Source organism: Miscanthus floridulus, chromosome 1, assembly GCF_019320115.1.
Source record: "Miscanthus floridulus cultivar M001 chromosome 1, ASM1932011v1, whole genome shotgun sequence".
NCBI lineage: Eukaryota > Viridiplantae > Streptophyta > Magnoliopsida > Poales > Poaceae > Miscanthus > Miscanthus floridulus.
Genome location: NC_089580.1, coordinates 133,427,590 through 133,446,787, shown reverse-complemented (window position 1 = coordinate 133,446,787; position 19,198 = coordinate 133,427,590). Strand labels below are relative to the sequence as shown.

The window sequence follows — 19,198 nt, the reverse complement described above, 5'->3', positions numbered from 1 at the left end:
TGCTTATGATTAAACGACAGATGGCCTATAACATGTTGTCGGAGATTAACCCAACGAAGTACAATTGGCGTGTCAAGGTTAGAGCCGCAAGGATATGGCAGTTTTCTGGCACTTCCAAGGGGAAGGAATTTAGCTCAATGGAACTCATTCTCGTTGATGAAGAGGTGCACCAGTTAACACATCTAATTTGTTTTTGAGATATATCTGTTCTTGTTACCTTTACTCTCTATATTATTCTACAGGGCCTAGGGGTCACAGCCTGCATTGGGCAGAAAAACCTTGACAAGTTTTCTAGATCCATGTCTGAAGGCCATTCCTATTATATAAGAAATTTCCAAGTCAGCAAGCAAGCACGGAAGTTCAGAGCTATACCCAGCATGTATACCATATTTTTCACGCCGTGGACCATTATTGAAGAAATCCCTCCTGAGTTGTCCGCCAGCCTGCCGCTCTATGTATTTAACTTTGTGGATTTTGGAGATTTAGATGATAAAGCAAGGCATGGGGATGGCTTAATAGGTATGCACCCTAACGAATTCTACAAAACTAAATTGTGCTTATATGCTTAGGTAGACAAACTGTAATGCGGTATACCTATTGTACTATATCTAATGATGTGTTCATTCAACAGATGTCATTGGGCAACTCACTGTCGTGCATCCGATGGTGCATTCTAGCAGTTTGAATGGCCCATCTGTAAGGCGGGAAGTGGAGCTGCGCGATCTAGAGTATGATTGCTATTTTTTCACGGTCATTTGGAAAACCCTTTATAAAGAGGTTACTAAAATAGGTTGCGTTCTTAATATCACAGTGACCGCGTTTTATCGATGACTTTATGGGGTGAGCATGCAACGTCTTTTGAGGACCAGTTCCTTATTGAGACTATAGGAAACGATGAGGCGGTTGTGATCATTTTTGCTGGGGTCCAAGCAAGGCTATTTTTAGGTGGTGCTAACTCGTGCTAACCATTGATATTTAGTGCTGAATCAAATTTAGAGTTCTGATCCAAGCATCCATTTTTGTTTTGCAAATAGGTTCGGCCAGCTGCCGAAGCCATGCAGCAACGAAATGGTACATAAATATTGGCATCCCTGAGGTTAATGCTTTCTGTGCTAGGTATGCGTTACTCTCTTTCGTCTTGTTAAGTTCTATAGATGCATGTCTGCTTGAATCTTTTCTTATTTGCTCCCCTCTTTTCTCCATAGCTTACAAGGAAGAGGCTCTGAGGTTCAACTTCTACCAGGGGGTGCTGATGCTGCAGGTGGTGGCTGTGATGAGGAAAATGCTAATAGGAAGACTGTGTCCGAACTCTTGTCCTTAAACCCCCATGAAGATAATGTAATGCATGGTGCCATTTATATTTATATCCATATGTATTATAGTGTACTGGTTAACTTGTTGCCTTCCACATTGCATTAGGATGTATGCTTTACATGCCATGCAAGTATAAGGGAAATAGACGTCACAAATGGTTGGTGGTACAAAGGTTGCAGCGTATGTAAGAAGGGTTTGAAGGCAACACTCCAAGGGTTTGAATGTGTAAACTGTGCTGAGACGGAGCCTGTGATCGTTCCCAGGTAAGGTTCTTTATCTGCTAAGACCATGTCTAACCTTTATGTGGTGAACATTGGTTTCCTAATATGTTTTCTCGATGCATGCATAGCTACAAGCTAAATGTTGTCATCGAAGATGCCACTGGCCGTGGGAAAATATTTATGTTTGGAGGTGTAGCTGAGCAGGTCGTAAGGCGGACTGCTGCTGATCTTGTGGAAGAAAGTTCGCCAAACCAGATTTTATTGCCTGCCGCCCTGCGTGCTATTATAGGCCGCAGCTATGTGTTCCAAGTAATTATCAGTGAACAGACTTTTAGGACAGGGCAGCTTTGTTTTTAGGCCAGAAGGTTATTCAATCCTCCAAGTGTGCATGAAAGTGTTCCTGGTAATGTCACTCCCGGTAATAAAGAAGCAAGTGATGGGCCGTCCGATGCAATTACAGAGTCTGCCATTCCTGGTGAAAGCACTCCACCTCTAAATGCTCGTACCTCCACTCCCCTAAGAAATTCATCCGCCAAGGGAAAGGAGGCAACTGGTGCTGTTCATGAGGACCATGGGTATGCCTTTTGTCCCTAATGTTAGCTTTGTCTTGTATATGCATGAACTACCTGTTGCAGGACCTTAGCAAGTATATCCTCTTTGGTATAAATAGGTAGATAAAATGTTATTTGTTGGAGCATTCTAATTTTATCTTCCTCGTGCAGGAACGTGATGGGAAATAAACGACCACGATCTGCTCGCAAGGAGTTATTTCCTTCCAAAAAAGAGAAACAAAGGTTATCTAATTTACTTGGTATTGTTTCTAAGTATAAACAACATGCATGGACCATATAATGACCAACAATCCTTTCAAGTTGCAGTGAGGCGTGAAGCTCCATCTTTATGGTCTCCACCACCCTGTCTACTGCTATCGCTAAATAAAGAGTCTGCCTTGTCGCTTGTGCTATGGCAATGATGTATTTGTACCTAAGAGTACAATAATCCATCTAGAATCAGTAGACTGTTTGCAGTGTCCTATTTCGTCCCTTGGCTGACTGGTGCCCTGGTGTCACCTATGTATGAAGCCAATCCTAAATAAAAAGTTAACAGGGACATTTTCTATTTGATGTACTTGTCCAGTACTGTTTTGTACCACCTACGTGTGAAGTAGCTTTGAATATATAATGTTATCTTCTCCTACGAGTTTCTGGCTAGCCGTTTGTGACATTTCTAGTGCTACGTTCCTAACCTAATTTTTTTGTTTTATGAGAAAACTATATTTGGCACCATTCCATAGTTTATATGTGAGACTGTTTCCAGCTTTACAAGGTACCTATTTTCGAGTTATGTTGGTGATGCCCCTAGCCTACTATCTTCTAACACTCAAATAGCAATAGACCTCCAGCAATGGTATTCGATGGCACGTCATTATTGGGATTCAATAAAAAAAGATCACATTCCATGCATTAGGTCCTCATAGTACAACACTAACTCCAAAGACATCATGTCCAGCATCGAATAAAATACATAGCCCATCCAAAGTGTGCTGCTATGATAGGCAGCCACTATTGACCTTGCTATTAGGAAACATAACTAGGTTGAACAAAATATACGCAAACTTAGTGATAGATTGTAGCCATCGACTAACCCTGGTCCGGTACCATTGTCGTCCTTCATCAGGGCTTTAAAAATTTTCATACCCACTGGTGGTAGCTTTCCCTAGATTAATGTCGCCTATGACATCCTCCTTGTTTGTGCCGCTTCCTGCTAGATTTGTGTTGTCCATGCTGTCCTTCATGGCACCAGTTCCTAGTAAGACAGTTCCTCCTAAGACAGGCTCTGTCCAAAAATCATCTGGAAAAAGCTCTAGTGGTTTCCTGCAGTACAAGTGCAGTGGCTTATGTAAGAAACTGAAGCCGTTATGTACTACATGTATATTCAAACGATTTAGCTCCTATATCATTATGGGCTCAAAATGTGTCCCAGTAACACATATAATTAAAACATATACCACTGTTAGTGCTGCATGAGTTTTGATATCATGTATTAGAAATAGTTTCAAACAATTAGAACTTTATCTGGTAAACTAATACATTAATGATATTGCCCACTGAGAATATATCATAAATAAAAATTTGAGCCAATTACTCTTGGGGAATTTTTTGGGAGCTCCACTTGTATAATGATATACCTTTTGCATCCTGCGGTTGAGCTTCCATGCGTAGCTCCTTCAGACCCTGTAGAATCATGTGCACCATTAATAAATATCCTTGTGCATGTGTACCCCATACCTCGGTAGAAAAGGCAACAACAACCCACTTAGACTACATCTTAAATATAGCTTCATACCTTGATTGGCTGTGCATCTTGCCTCATCCTTGCTGTGCCCTTCACGTGAGAGTCGTGAAGGACCAATTCCCTTGGAGTATGCCTCTAGGCTGTTTGGGACATAAGGACCAGTGAAAGACATGGATTGGATTGCTCCAATAGATTCTGCAGGTTCATTAGGCACAATGTATCCTCTCTTCACACGGACACTCCTCCATTTGTTATCTGATGGTACTGGTAATCTAGATGCCAACTGTGAGGCGCTATGCTTTTGTTGTGGCTCTGAGAGATGCATACTTTGTCCAATTTCAGCATGAATATACACGTCATGAAGCTGAGAGTTGATGCCAACTCTAACAAAAATGGGAAAAAGTTCAGGTCCAACCGTAATAATGAGTGCCCTTACATAGTCACGGTTGTCCCTGGTAGCTTCAACACATTCCATCTTTTCAAACTTACAGAAATAATCAAGAATGCCCTTTACATCATCCCAACCCCAACATTCTCTAGGCAATCCACTTATCCTCACCCAAAACCTTTGCAGCGTTCCATGTGCTCCTATGTTCTCCTCCCATCTCCTCACTACCAAAGCATTATTGGAACCAAATAATACCTGCCCAATTGCAGCCTTCTCTAAGATGCTTATGGATGGAAACTCGATGAGATAAGTTCTAGGACCTACTGGAACTGCTTTCCAAGGGTACTCAAAATTATAGACCTCCCGTAGTATGCCTTGAACAACCTCTGGAGTGGATTCCGAAGGACCCAAGGTTGATGCAATTGCACATCTCTTTAGTGTGTTTACTCTAGCCTCACGATCTTTGCTAGGCCCTAGCCAGATGAACTGAGGAAAATAAATAGAGTGTCGTTTACCTCCACGTTGAAATTTTGCTGGAGCGCTCACCAATCTAGCGCACTTAGATTGTTCTTCTTCCTTCCTTCCACCCTCCATCCTTGTAATTTTGTTGGCGCTATGGCCGTTTTACCGGCCTTCAGTGACTTAAATATATGTGGGGAACGACCCTTCTACATGTCTGAGCCATGATTTGTATGCTCGAGCGGTTCAATTTCCCAGAGCAAACTATTGCCGAACAGTTAGAAGGGTACTGATAAAGGTGCCTTATATGCAATTGTCTGTACATGACCAGTTGCTACACTAGCCTATTTTACAAAGTTGCAAGGACATTAACCAAAGGAAGATCTGCTGGCATATGGTCAAGTGCACCTCTAACCTTGTGCATGGGCCACCGAAGTGCGGAGCCTCATAGGTCAACGCCGGAACCTTAGGACGTCCAACTACCCCTACAATGCCACCTCACCATCGCCCAACTGAACTAATCAGAACTAGACCAAAGGGAACACACTAGACAAATAAGTGGAGTATGTAAATTTAGGCCAAAATTTTGTAAGGTCTGTGGTTTCCATTGTTTGGTAAAGTAGTGTCATGAGGGGGGACATCGTTAAAAAGAATCCCTATATAAAAGTTTGGCAGAAGGGCTGACCTCTTATGAAGAATTAGTTGATTTGAACAACATCGAGAAGTTCTTATGAGTAAGGAATTCTACTTTATACCACTAATAAGGAGGAAACATAGGATAGCAAGATAAGAATAGGCATTGTTTGACCTCTGCAGTCACGACAGCCGTATACTATTTGGCCATCTTATGGGCCAGCAATGTACCCCTTGTTTTTTCCATACATTCAGCACACTTATGGATTCGCTAGGACATATATGTGATTATCTAGCTGCCATCAGTTTTCCATCAACTGTTTGGGTCCCTGTTCATAAGCAGTTACCTTGTAGTTGCATGGTCGCAGTGTTAGCCCGAACAACCATGCCATTCCAAGGCAAGGTACACTAGCCTTCCCTATTCTAAAGAGTGGCCTTTGCTTGCAGGCACACATCAACTATTCAACAATAGTTATATGACCGCTGGCTTGCATCCTGCCTTTCCTACACTGTTGTACGAAATGCATATATTAATAGAAGAGAGGCGATAGGGATGGATTCGGATCAGAGCCGTACGGATACGGGTGCGTACACCACTGATTACCATACTTTAATTTAAATTCAGATACGAGTATGTATATTTTTAGATACAAATGCAAAACGAATATCTCGAATTCGGATATCTACTTGATTTTGAGGATGACAGGTATCTATTACTTATCAATAGTTTAATACTATACTAAAACCATAATGGATAGAGGGATTTAAAACATAGCTATATAACACCATGCACAAAGACAACTACAGAAAATAAAATAATTTAATAAATATTCTAATAATTAAATATATGAAATATAAGACAATTATAAATATTATATATCAATTTCTGGATTCAAATGAATAAAAATAAATTCTACAAGTATATAAACAAAATAAGATAGTAATTAATATGATTAGCCATATTAAAATTAATTAAACTTAAGATTTTTATATCGTTACTAAGATAGTACCGGCTTTGTCATAGTTTGTCGAATACGAACGGGGAATCAGATAGAGAAGACTCTTCAAAAGCAAATACGGATGCATCCATTTACCATTCATATTTAGATCGAGTACGAATACGGATATCCATATTTATACTAAATGAATATGGATATCGGATCTTTTGGATATCTAGAAATCTTGACATCCGCATCCATCCCTAGCCGATACCCGAAACAACACCTGACAACGACATTTATTACTATAAAATATTTGTAGCACATAATCGTTAATAAGAAGACCAGTCTAAGCAAGGAAGATTATTATTCGACTGTTTGTAGTTGTTCAATACGCCAACCCCTCCCCACCACACACACACAACGTTTGGCTATAGTCCTGTTTTATTTGTTCTTTAGCTTTTCAGTACTTTGCAGTGGACGGAACTAGGGGGGCAGCAGGGCCGTGGTCCCCCCAATCCAGTAGAAATGTTTTTAATATCCCTATAACTACTGTAGTTTATAGCATATTAAGACATCATTTTACCCATTTTGTATCATAATATCATGATTTTTCGTTATCGATGCTAATTACATATATAAAACATTGAAAAAAAATTTTGGTGAAACATACCCTCATGTATGTATTTATCATACTTAGAGGTGTCATCGTATTTCTCCAGCCCTTCTTAAACAATGCTGCTGGTTCTGCCACTGGTACTTTGTGCACTATAAATTGTCATGTAGGATGCGTCGGAACTAATTTTGGAACTACAAACATCCTTGGCTAATTGCAGTTGAATCATGCTGGGTGGCAGGGAGCCACAAAGTATCATTTAATGATATAAATAATCAGCCCCGGACCTATTCATCTTTTTCATTCTAATCCCATGTGACAAGGAATAGCTGTGCATTTATACGAGGATAGAAACTTAATGCAAGAACTGCTATAGTTACTACTCGAGCTTTCAAACTGAAGGTTAAAGCTTGTTTCCTTGATAAAAAAGGGTACTTATTTTTGTAAGACACGTGCATGTGTGAAAGTAAAAAAATTTCGCTCTCTTTGCCTCGTGTTGCCTTAGATGACAAATCATCTACGGATAACAGATAACCATACAATACTAGCTTTTTCTGATAGTTCGTACCTATGCATTTGGTCAACACCAGAGACATCCACAGGATTGTAGGAGTATCTAGCTTTTCCAGCGTGCGGAGCAGGCAGTAGTGGCGTGCTTCTAGGATGTATGCATGCGTCAGATTGGCTACCAACATGCATGCATACGAGTATCAAGGCTATCTAGCAGGTAGCAGCAAGCATGCAGAAGGTAGGCCACCACATGTGTTGCCAGAATCGATGCTCTTCTTGCTTCTTCGTGTCGAGCATCTTGATAAAAGTAGCAGTCAACAACATCCTTCTGCTCAGTCATGCATGTTATTATTGCATACCAGTTTTGAGTCCCTTTCCTTTACCTGTCACCTAGGTACACGTCCTTTGCATTTTCATGCTTCTTCGTGTCCATTAGTTCATTCTAAATGAGGGTTATTTACAAATTAGAGGGATATCTATCAATGCATCGTATATGATATATTTTGATGACACATGTATAAGTTTCATCCATAGAATTTTCTACATCCATAAATATACCACATATGTAAACACTTTATGTGCTAGCTGTTGGATTTATATATTCCACTAATCTATAATACTGAGCTCCAGAAGCCCGGTCTGACCAACGTTCACATTTTTGGTGCCTTAAAGGCTACTCGATGTACCCATCCACTTTGTTTATTGATAATTAGTCGACTATACAAGTTAGCTGACCGTTGTATTGGCCGTTCTAGCATCAGCTAATGGTTTTATAGCCCACACATGAAGACAGTTCAAAGGCAGCAAATAAAATGCGATAAATAGGTGGACCTGCATGGGACTTGTGCAGATGCTCCTCATGTGTGGTGGAGGGTTCAAATTAGTTCTCCATCTCGTGATTGGCTACATGTGCCCCTCGAAAAGAACAGTCTTAGCCATCGATCGCTTAGCATGGTTCCTTGCTTAATTAATGATCCAAACACAATATACATGTCCTAGTGTCCACTAAGAACGAGGACCAGGATTGTCCCGTACGTACATATATTATAGATGTGGCAAACGTCACATGGAACCTAGATGGAGTCCGATTGTTTGGGCCTCTCGATTATTCTACGTGCCCCTTCTTCTTAGTAGAATGGTGCACGTACCGGTCTTCCCTTGCGTGGACTCTTAGGCAACGCGGCCTCCTTATTGAGTGAGCACATAGGCGGCGTGGAATCATGTGCGCTGAGTGACCACCTAGAAAGGGCAGCGTTCTCCGTATTGAGGGAACACCTGGCTTTGACATGTACCTTTTGCTTCTTTGCTACTCGAGCGGCAGGGTAGAAATCATCCAGATCACGGTATTTGATGATCCCTTCCATGCATCCAGTATTATCTGGAGGGCCACGTGCCTCCACTTCTACCTACATGTAGCGAATCATTAGGCAATCACGGGCTGTGTCTGGTTTTGATGGCAAAGGGAGATGTCTTAGTCAGTACTCAAGGTAAGATAATAAATCGTTTACCTTGCATCCGACCGAGCAAAACTGGGCCACATCCATTAGGGCACGTTTGCATGAAATACAATCAGACCTATGGGGCCGGCCGCCCCGGCGCTTTAATCTGACCATGGAGCCTCTACGGGTGCCCCGCTTGGTGAGATGTAGGACCTTAAATCCATTACGTTCGTACTGTTGTATCCCCGTTATATCGATCGCCCCTACGATATCTTGGACCCGTACCACTTCATTCAATGCTGCTTTACGCACCTGTATGATGATTTATGAGGCATTAGCTACATGTTGCAGTGGATAAAGATTAAAAAAAGCAATGTGCTATTTGGTAAGCAAAAGTTTAAAAACCTGTAACATGCGGTGAGATGGATGACTTCCTTGGCAGACGTGGCACAAGGCCTCTTGCTGTAGTTCTCGACAGTCTAAGCAAAAGTAGCTGTATGGAATGTCTTTTTGTTCGCTGCTGTGCACTGGACAAGGGTGACCAAACTTGTTGCCGACCAACGCTGCAATGCGCTCGACGCTTATGTGGCTGACAACCATTGGGTGTGTGCCTTGCTATGTTGGGGGGAGAAGGAGATTTCAACTATCAAATAGTTCTTAGTGTGGTGTTATAGTTTCCACCCTCCATCTAATACAATGCAAAGCGCGTCCCCGCTCCTACATGGCAGTTTGCACTGCTGTGATTCAGTACTTATGATAGGAGACAAGGTTACGTGATATCAAAGTAACATATTTATGGGAGGGCGCATGGGAGTGGAAGCTTTGTAAGATTTGGATACCCCACCTATGTGTCTAGGCTCTACTTGCATGGTGCTAGAGAACGTGGGAGGGGTGTCTTGGAGGCTCCAAGGGTGGGCTATTTATGGGGACCAGGCTAGACTGGACTTCCTTGTTTTAATTGGTAGACTTTGATTGCCATGCACACATCAACTATTCAGCAATAGTCATACGAACATTGACCTCGACCTTACCTTTACTACGTGGCTACGCTTACATACGTACTCCCTCTATCCCTGAATAGATAGATTCATAGATTTGTCTTAAGTCAAACTTTTAAACTTTAACCGAATTTCTAAAAAAAAGGTAAGATTTATAGTACCAAATTAGTATCGTTAGATTTAGCATAAAATATATTTTCATGAGGTGTTCATTTTATTTCATAGATGTTGTTATTTTTTCTATAAAGTTAGTCAAATTTAAAAAAGCTTGATTGGCACGGATCCTAGGAATTGATTTATTTATGGACGGAGGGAGTAATGATTTAGTCCACCTTTATAAGACCAAGAAAACTGAGCTATATTCATGCTAGATCATCCACCATCTCATCTGAGTGGAATTTTTTGCCCTAGACGACAGTGTACACTACTCTACTTGATTAGGGGAGTGTTATATTTAGAAATAAAAAACAAACAGTGTTAGATTTAAAATTAGTTTAAAAAAGGGTTAAAATCAAAAAAAGATGTACACTATGCCATTGATCCGCTGGCTAATCATCGTTGGGTTCCACTCCCCTAATCAAGTAGAGTAGTGTACATCAGATTGCCTCCCTGCCAAATCACCAGTTCACCACCCCTGCCCGGATCAACGCACGCACTGTGAGGATCTGCCAGGAGACAGGACAAGACAGGACCGGTGGCATGGGCCAAATAGTTCCAATGGTTGTGACAGATGAACCACGTCTCATACTTTAATAAATGCTACTAATACACTTCATCAGTAGACCACGTATGCCGCTCATCACAGCGTCACATTAATTCGAGCTTTACATTAAACACTGTGCTCTGTACCGTGAACCTGTTGCTCTGTACCGTGAACCGAGCCAGTCACATACTTACAGTGCGAGGACAACTTACCTCACAAACCCAGCCACGCGTCCCGAGGTATTACTCTTAAATTTACACTGCGATTCACAGTCCATGTGCTCGCTTGGACGATCGTATATTAAATGATTTAACAAAAGGGGCCGATAGTTGTTAATAGTTGCTAGCTCCTATGATGCATGTATGTTATCTGGCTGCATGCATATGTTCGAGACCACCGGCAACATGCGTGGAGAATCTAGGCTGCAGCACAATACTAGATTTTTTTTTGATTTTAACACTTTTTGTAAATTAATTTTAAATCTAACACTGTTTATTTTTTATTTCTAAATCTAACATTTTTGGCTGCGCCTACTGCCAGAGCGCGGCGAAATGCGTGTGCCGTTGATCCGCTGGCTAATCATCGTTGGGTTCCACTCCCCTAATCAAGTAGAGTAGTGGGAACTGACTGGTCACCATAGCTAGAGCGCACCTATCTCTGAACCTTCAGCAGCTGTGCAAGATAGTCTCCCAAGTCCCAGAGCTTCAGATCCAAATTGGTGGTACTCGCTCACGGGGGCACGAGCACACCCAGTGGCGACATGGCTCCCAGCAAGGTGGTGGTGCTAGCTTCTGACAGCATGCGCTCCTAGTTAGGCGGCAGCACTACATCCTAGCAGCAAATGCACTGTGCAAGGTGGCAACCCTCGCTCCCTATCCGTGGCGGCGTCGAGAAGCAAGAGATGGGAGGTGGAGATGAGACACCCCTGTAACCCAATTGTTAGTAGGACAACCATGCAGGACAAGACAGGCCACCCTTTCTATGCTAAAGAGAAGGCTTTGTCTGCTAACATTAGAAACTCATGGAAGATATGGTTGTCCAGATTGTCTCTATAAAGATTCAAAGATGTCGCATGGTTCCATGGTCAACTTACACAAGACCTATTCGATACCAGTGACATGAACATTGGACATTTGGACTCTATCCAGTGCCCTATAGCCTGTTACATAGTACACCCCGGATTTGACATATCAATCACATCTCCATATTTAATGCTTTGCTACAGGTTTGTACGACGCATATCATTTTGATTAGGCATCCGCTCCAAGTCATTATATTACCTGTGGTTGAACCTTAACATGTTTGCACCTATACCATGCCCACACTAAATGCTTTATTATCTTCCAACGGTGTCTGATAAATTACAAAGAAATAGGGTGCTTGTATGCCTTCATTCCTTACCTGGTGGCTTCTTACATAGATCTTTGTTCATTAGTACATTTTTCATCCATGTCGGGGATTTTATCCTATATCCTTGTCAGTTTTTCTTCGGTCTCCTGATTCCTTATATGTAGCCAAGGGCAACCCCCAGTATGGCACACATGATCAAGGTTGTAGGCAATCATTACATGCAAGAGCATGCTTGGGTCCAATCTAGCAGGTTTCATGCCACTATTGTTGAACAGTTAATGTCTAAAGTGAAAGTGAGCCATCAGCTGGAAGCGTTCTTGGCATGTCCAATCTGACCGTATGTACTGTGTATTAGGATATAGGGTCGGATGGATTCCAACCTCACGTCACTGTAGTTGAATAGCTGATGTGCTAGGGTATAGGGTTGGATGGAGTCCAATGGGCAATGGCCATCCATACTACTCCATCCGTTCCGAAATAACTATTATTTTTTTCATGCTATAAGTTTGATTAGATTTATAATAATAGTAACTGGTATTTTGGGTATTTTTCTGGTGGTCTTTGGTAGGAGTTGACTGCCTGCTACTTGTTCAGGACTGCAAAGAGGAATGCTCTGATATAATACCATATACCAGTGTGCTGCTTTATGGTACACATGCACACTATTGTAATAGTAGTATATATATAAAAGGTTGAGAGAGAAAGAGATCAGCAGTACGGGTCGAGAGTTGTGCTGTTGCCGCTGCGTAACGCCCCGCCCGACAATTATTGCGGTGGAACAGTTGGTGAGAGCCCATAGGCAGGAGAGCATTTTTGACAGGGCTCCAAATAAATATATTATGAAAGTAGATTCAGTATCTATCGCATGGTATTAATTATATACAATAAATATTAATATTTTTTATATAAAATTAGTCAAGGTAATTTCTCAGGAAGCGAGAATAACATTTATCAGCGAACGGAGGAAGTACTCATGACGAACGGTGAAACCATTCAAATAATATGTAACTGGTACCTAGCAGGGCCCATACGTCAATATTTTCAAACTTAGTTAAATATCAATGTGCTAATATTTATTCGTACCCATCAGGGTCCATATTTGAATTCAAATTTGAAGTAAAATGTGCGAAATAGTTGTAACCAAATTCCATTCCATGTGGAAATGATTTGGATCCATCCCTACAAGCTTTGCTAATCACACGAATACATCAACAAAAAAAGAAACAGTGGCTTCCACTAACATGCATACACTGGTACCCTGGTAAGGGTATGCACTCAGGTCTCTTCTATGTAATTATGCATGTTCGTGATATTGACCCTTCATGCTGCAATTTTCCGCCTTCTCACAATATCGATGAATCACTGCAATGAATATAGAGCAGGCATGAAATGTCACCATCATGCACTTCCACACAAAGAAGACAAAAGGGCATCAGATAGCATGCATGCATGAAATGTCGTCATCGTACTAGTGCATCATTTGTACTTTGTTGCTACTATAGTACTTGTTCCTCTCTCGCTGCTTCTACATCATCTAGACTTTGTTACAAGTTTCTAAGTATTTGTTTATATGCTGCAGTGACCCCATGCCTCTATGCACGAATAAAGGACAGGAATAGTACGCCATACTATACATTGGTACTAAGACATCAATCAGTATTGTCTCTTTCAGTAAAGTTGCTACATACATATGAACACTCGAACTGTGTTTTGTCATATCACCTGATGCGTTAGTGTTGTCACCAACAAACGCTGGTGCTGTATTGTCTACTGGACCATGTCTCAATTCATACACAGATGTGCCTTTCTCTTTGCATTCACAATACTCCCTCCCTCCCAAAATAAGTGTCGTTATGCTATTCGTACTGGGATTTATAGAAAATAATAACAATATTTGTATTTTTAAATGAGTTTATTATGTAAATATATTCAATCATCTATCTGATGATATTAATTATGTACTATAAATATTAATATTTTCATGTATATTTGGTTGCAGTTAAAAGCGTTTGTCCCTTCGGGAAACGAGAACGACTCAAAATGGTACTGAGGGCCATATGCAGGCATGCGGGTAGCCTGCTCTGCCTATTTATAGAATGGATTCCTCACCACGCACTTCTCACAGCTCGCTGCATCCATTCCAGCACACGTGCCCTAGGTAATTGATCCTTTTAAAAGATCGATTAGTTGTTTGCTTGTAGGCTAGAAAAACAAAATAGCAATGCATGATCCACATGCTTAAATTTGTGGCATCAAAAGGATGCAAGGATATCGCCACATGAATATTGTCTCCCTTTTTACTCTTCCTTAGTTTAATGGGTTGCTTTTGCTCATGAAATATTTTTATACGCTGTTTTGCAATATCCATATACTAGATAATATATTTTTTTAATATGCCTATATGCCGCCCTCCTGTTTGTCGTGTAGCTTGTGTTAGGTAAAAATGATTGGATCTTGCTTTTGCTTTTCCTATTTGCCCCAGGATATAACGAGGCTCATTTGAAGGCTTATAAAATGGATAAGGGAAAGGGTGTGATCGGAGAATCGTCCTCACAACATGCACAAAATGATGACGTCCATGTCACGGGACCCAACAATGTATTCATTTGCTTCCTCCAAAATTTATATAGTTACCTGCTCTATGCTTTCCTTTGTCTTCGTATTTGAAGAATATATTTTGTTTCCTAACACATTAGCATATGAACACAAGTTATAGACATTTTAATATATACTTTGCAAGGTCCCACTAAAGTAATTACCGTATCACGCAAAAGCATTCTGAGGCAAATCATTGGCAATCTAGGGGCGGTTATTCGCACAGAAGGGATAGTGAAGCTAGATCAGTCTCGCAGGATAGCCTGGCTCACAATTGAGATCCCTGCTCAGAATAGCACTGAAGGTGTGACTACTGAGTGTTTCCATGGTAGCCCTTGTATGTGCGATTATGATGCTGAAGAAAATGTCTCCGAAGTAGCAATTGCCCATTTTATATCACAGAAGAATATCCATGTCAACGACGTGAACTATGCGGCTTTCCATGAAACATATAGCCAACTACGTCATTACATAAGCTGGTGTCACATTCTGCACACTAGATTTCAACTTCTACGTATGGAAAAAATGGGCTTTTTAATGCACACATAAATCTTTTGAAGCGACTTGGAGTGATCTGCGCAAGTTATGGTGATATCCTTCCACTTAGACCCTTTGCTCCAACTATGCATCCACCAGCCTCAAGTGTTGGACGAGTCATGTATATTGGACCTAATCCACCAGAAACTCGGCATGAAAAACTAGGTAGGGAGTTGTTCAATGTGTTGCAGGAGTACAGCCCAATTGGCAATCCCATAATAAATTGAAAGGTATGTGTACAATCATTTATCATTTAATTATTATTTCATCCGAATAAATCTCACTGACAACTACATATTTCTTGCTCCCTTGTAGGGGATCCAGTGCTGGGAATAATTAAATCCAAGGAGACTTCTAGGAGCCTCGAGATTATATCCTACTCCTTGTTGTTAGCTTCATCATGCAAGTCGAATTTCCTGTTTCTATTGCGCAGACACTAGCCAGCATGCATTCTAGTCTACTCACTAAATTCCCACAGGGAAAATCTTGTATGTTATAAGTAGGCACTAGCAGGCGGCATATGCAGTGTTATACCCTCTAATATATTCATATTATGTCAGGTTATGTGGCTCTTATTCTATGTAATAAGCATGCATGTAGAGGACATTCCTCTCCTCTTTACGTGTTTGCGTTTGGGATCTTGCTTTGGACTGTTTGTATGCAAGAAATGGCAATATGAGGGCCTATGTCGTCTTTACATGTTCTTGTCCCCTTTTATGTTTGAGAGAACTCTGTATTTGGTGTGGTCCCCCAATCCAGTAGAAATGTTTTTAATATCCCTATAATTACTGTAATTTATAGCATATTAAGACATCATTTTACCCATTTTGTATCATAATATCATGATTTTTTGTTATCGATACTAATTACATATATAAAACATTGAAAACAATTGGTGAAACATACACTCATGTATGTATTTATCATACTTAGAGGTGTCATCGTATTTCTCCAGCCCTTCTTAAACAATGCTGCTGGTTCCGCCACTGGTACTTTGTGCACTACAAATTGTCCTATAGGATGCGCCGGAACTAATTTTGGAACTACAAACATCCTTGGCTAATTGCAGTTGAATCATGCTGGGTGGCAGGGAGCCACAAAGTATCATTTAATGATATAAATAATCAGACCCGGACCTATTCATCTTTTTCATTCTAATCCCATGTGACAAGGAATAGCTGGTGCATTTATACGAGGATAGAAACTTAATGCTAGAACTGCTATAGTTACTATTCGAGCTTTCAAACTGAAGGTTACAGCTTGTTTCCTTGATAAAAAGATACTTATTTTTTTAAGACACGTGCATGTGTGAAAGTAAAAAAATTTCACTCTCTTTGCCTCGTGTTGCCTTAGATGACAAATCATCTACGGATAACAGATAACCATACAATACTAGCTTTTTCTGATAGTTCACGCACCCGTGCGACGGGATGGGTGCGGCAGACACGGCCGCGAGGCGGGCTGCGGACTGCGGCGAGCGTGTCATGTCCTGTCATGTCTTGTCCTGTCTCCTGACAGATCCTCACAGTGCGTGCGTTGATCCGGGCAGGGATGGTGAACTTACGTTTCGTGCATCATATATAGGATAATAACCATCTTGCTTGAAAGCTGGAACCATTCTAGGGTTACTTATTATTACTAGCCTGCTGCAATGTCATAGCATCGACTGAATGATTTTTATAGGGCTGTGGCGGTATGGAATCATGACCTGGGATCCCACAGGAGGTATAGCTGTGCTGTGACAACCCACCCAGCTTTGCTTCAGAGTGCAGTGCGTATGTATGATGTTTGGCACACAGCCACAGTGGCACATACGTACACGCACACACTCCCAATCCTTGAATATCGCACACGTGAGTCAGGCAGGCACAATATACATGTCCTAGTGTCCACTAAGAACGAGGACTAGATTGTCCCGGACGTACATATATTACAGATGTGGCAAACGTCACATGGAACTAGATGGAGTCCGATTGTTTGGGCCTCTCGATTATTCTACGTGCCCCTTCTTCTTAGTAGAACGGTGCACGTACCGGTCTTCCCTTGCGTGGACTCTTAGGCAACGTGGCCTCCTTATTGAGTGAGCACATAGGCGGCGTGGCATCATGTGCGCTGAGTGACCACCGAGAAAGGGCAGCGTTCTCCATATTGAGGGAACACCTGGCTTTGACATGTACCTTCTGCTTCTTTGCTACTCGAGCGGCAGGGTAGAAATCATCCAGATCACGGTATTTGATGATCCCTTCCATGCATCCAGTATTATCTGGAGGGCCACGTGCCTCCACTTCTACCTATATGTAGCGAATCATTAGGCAATCACGGGCCGTGTCTGGATTTGATGGCAAAGGTAGAAACTTAATGCTAGAACTGCTATAGTTACTACTCGAGCTTTCAAACCGAAGGTTAAAGCTTGTTTCCTTGATAAAAAAGGTACTTATTTTTGTAAGACACGTGCATGTGTGAAAGTAAAAAAAATTCACTCTCTTTGCGTCGTGTTGCCTTAGATGACAAATCATCTACGGGATAAGAGATAACCATACAATACTAGCTTTTTCTTATAGTTCGTACCTATGCGTTTGGTCAACACCAGGGACATCCACAGGATTGTAGGAGTATCTAGCTTTTCCAGCGTGCGGAGCAGGCAGTAGTGGCGTGCTTCTAGGATGTATGCATGCGTCAGATTGGCTACCAACATGCATGCATACGAGTATCAGGCTATCTAGCAGGTAGCAGCAAGCATGCAGAAGGTAGGCCACCACATGTGTTGCCAGAATCGATGCTCTTCTTGCTTCTTCATGTCGAGCATCTTGATAAAAGTAGCAGTCAACAGCATCCTTCTGCTCAGTCATGCATGTTTTTACTGCAGACCAGTTTTGAGTCCCTTTCCTTTACCTGTCACCTAGGTACACGTCCTTTGCATTTCCATGCTTCTTCGTTTCCATTAGCTCTTCATCACCCCGGACACTATGCTGGACCGATGATAATCATCATTTCATCACCTCAGGACCAAATGACACACCGTCAGTGATGATCTCTTCATCACCGTCGTATCATATGTTGGAGCGGCGGTAATCATTACTTCATCACCACAGGGAACATCCTCACTGGATCATCTGCCGAACCGGCAGTAATAATTTCACAAACGGTGGTGAAAACTGACAGTGAAGGAGGTTCTAGTAGAATCGACGGTGATGAGTACTCTGTAGTAGTTTTATTTTAACAATAAAAAATGTTGGTGATTTAGATGCAAATCTAGGAGATTCATTTATTATACTTGTGTCATAATGGGATGATAGCTAATGAAAATTTTGGGGTTACATCGATAGACTTAGGGTTTGCTTTATGTCATATTTTTCATAAATTGCTAGATAGATGAAATTTCAAGAGGCTATTTCAGATTATGTACCATAATGTCAAAGACAGTAATTTGGATGCAAATTTAAAGAGTTACTTTAGACTATCTTTCATAACAGTAGATGTGAACAATTTAGATAAAATTTAAGGGACAATTTAGACTGCCTTTTTAATTGCAGAGTTGGATAGTTTAGAGGTAAATTAGATTGGATTAGATGGCTATTATTGTTAATTATAATTGAAGTCTACTGAAGCGATGGCCGAAAGTTTCTTGCTTTTTTAAGAATGTTGTAAATTTATATATTTTCTATGGTGTCTCGGAATTTAAGGGTGTTCTGCTAGGAGTGTCAGCCTTCCATTATTATATAGTATAAAATAAAAGACACAAATGTGTTATCATGTCAACCTAAAGTGTTTTTAGATTAGTTTATGATGTTTTAGTTAATTACTAATAGTATACCCAATTGGATTCTAAAAATAAGAGGCGCTCGGTTCACATGGCTATTATATTAGGATACCGCTGCTAGCTTCCTAAAGGCTTGCTGCATCACCTTTCCTTGCATTGTTCGCTTTTAGTTTTGTGCATCCATCCTTTTTGTGCATCCATCCTTTCTGATCAACCCGAATTATTTGTGACCCGACACCGACACTGCTCCCACAACTCCCCAAGAAACCCGATCACTGATCGCCACCACGTGAGACAACCAGCCCTAATAAAAAGAAAAACGAGGGAAGCACCACCTAGTGTCACCGCCATGGATTGAGGAAAGGACCTTTGCATTGGGAGACGAGACGGGATTGAGAATGAATGATGGGGATGGAGATTTGGAGAGAAAAAAAAACTGTGC

General features: G+C 41.2%; 1 pseudogene; it reads left to right on the top strand.

Annotated features, from left to right (window-relative positions):
* The first annotated feature begins 20 nt into the window (after window positions 1–20).
* On the top strand, window positions 21–2,423 carry LOC136463517 (uncharacterized; annotated as a pseudogene).
* The last annotated feature ends 16,775 nt before the right edge of the window (window positions 2,424–19,198 follow it).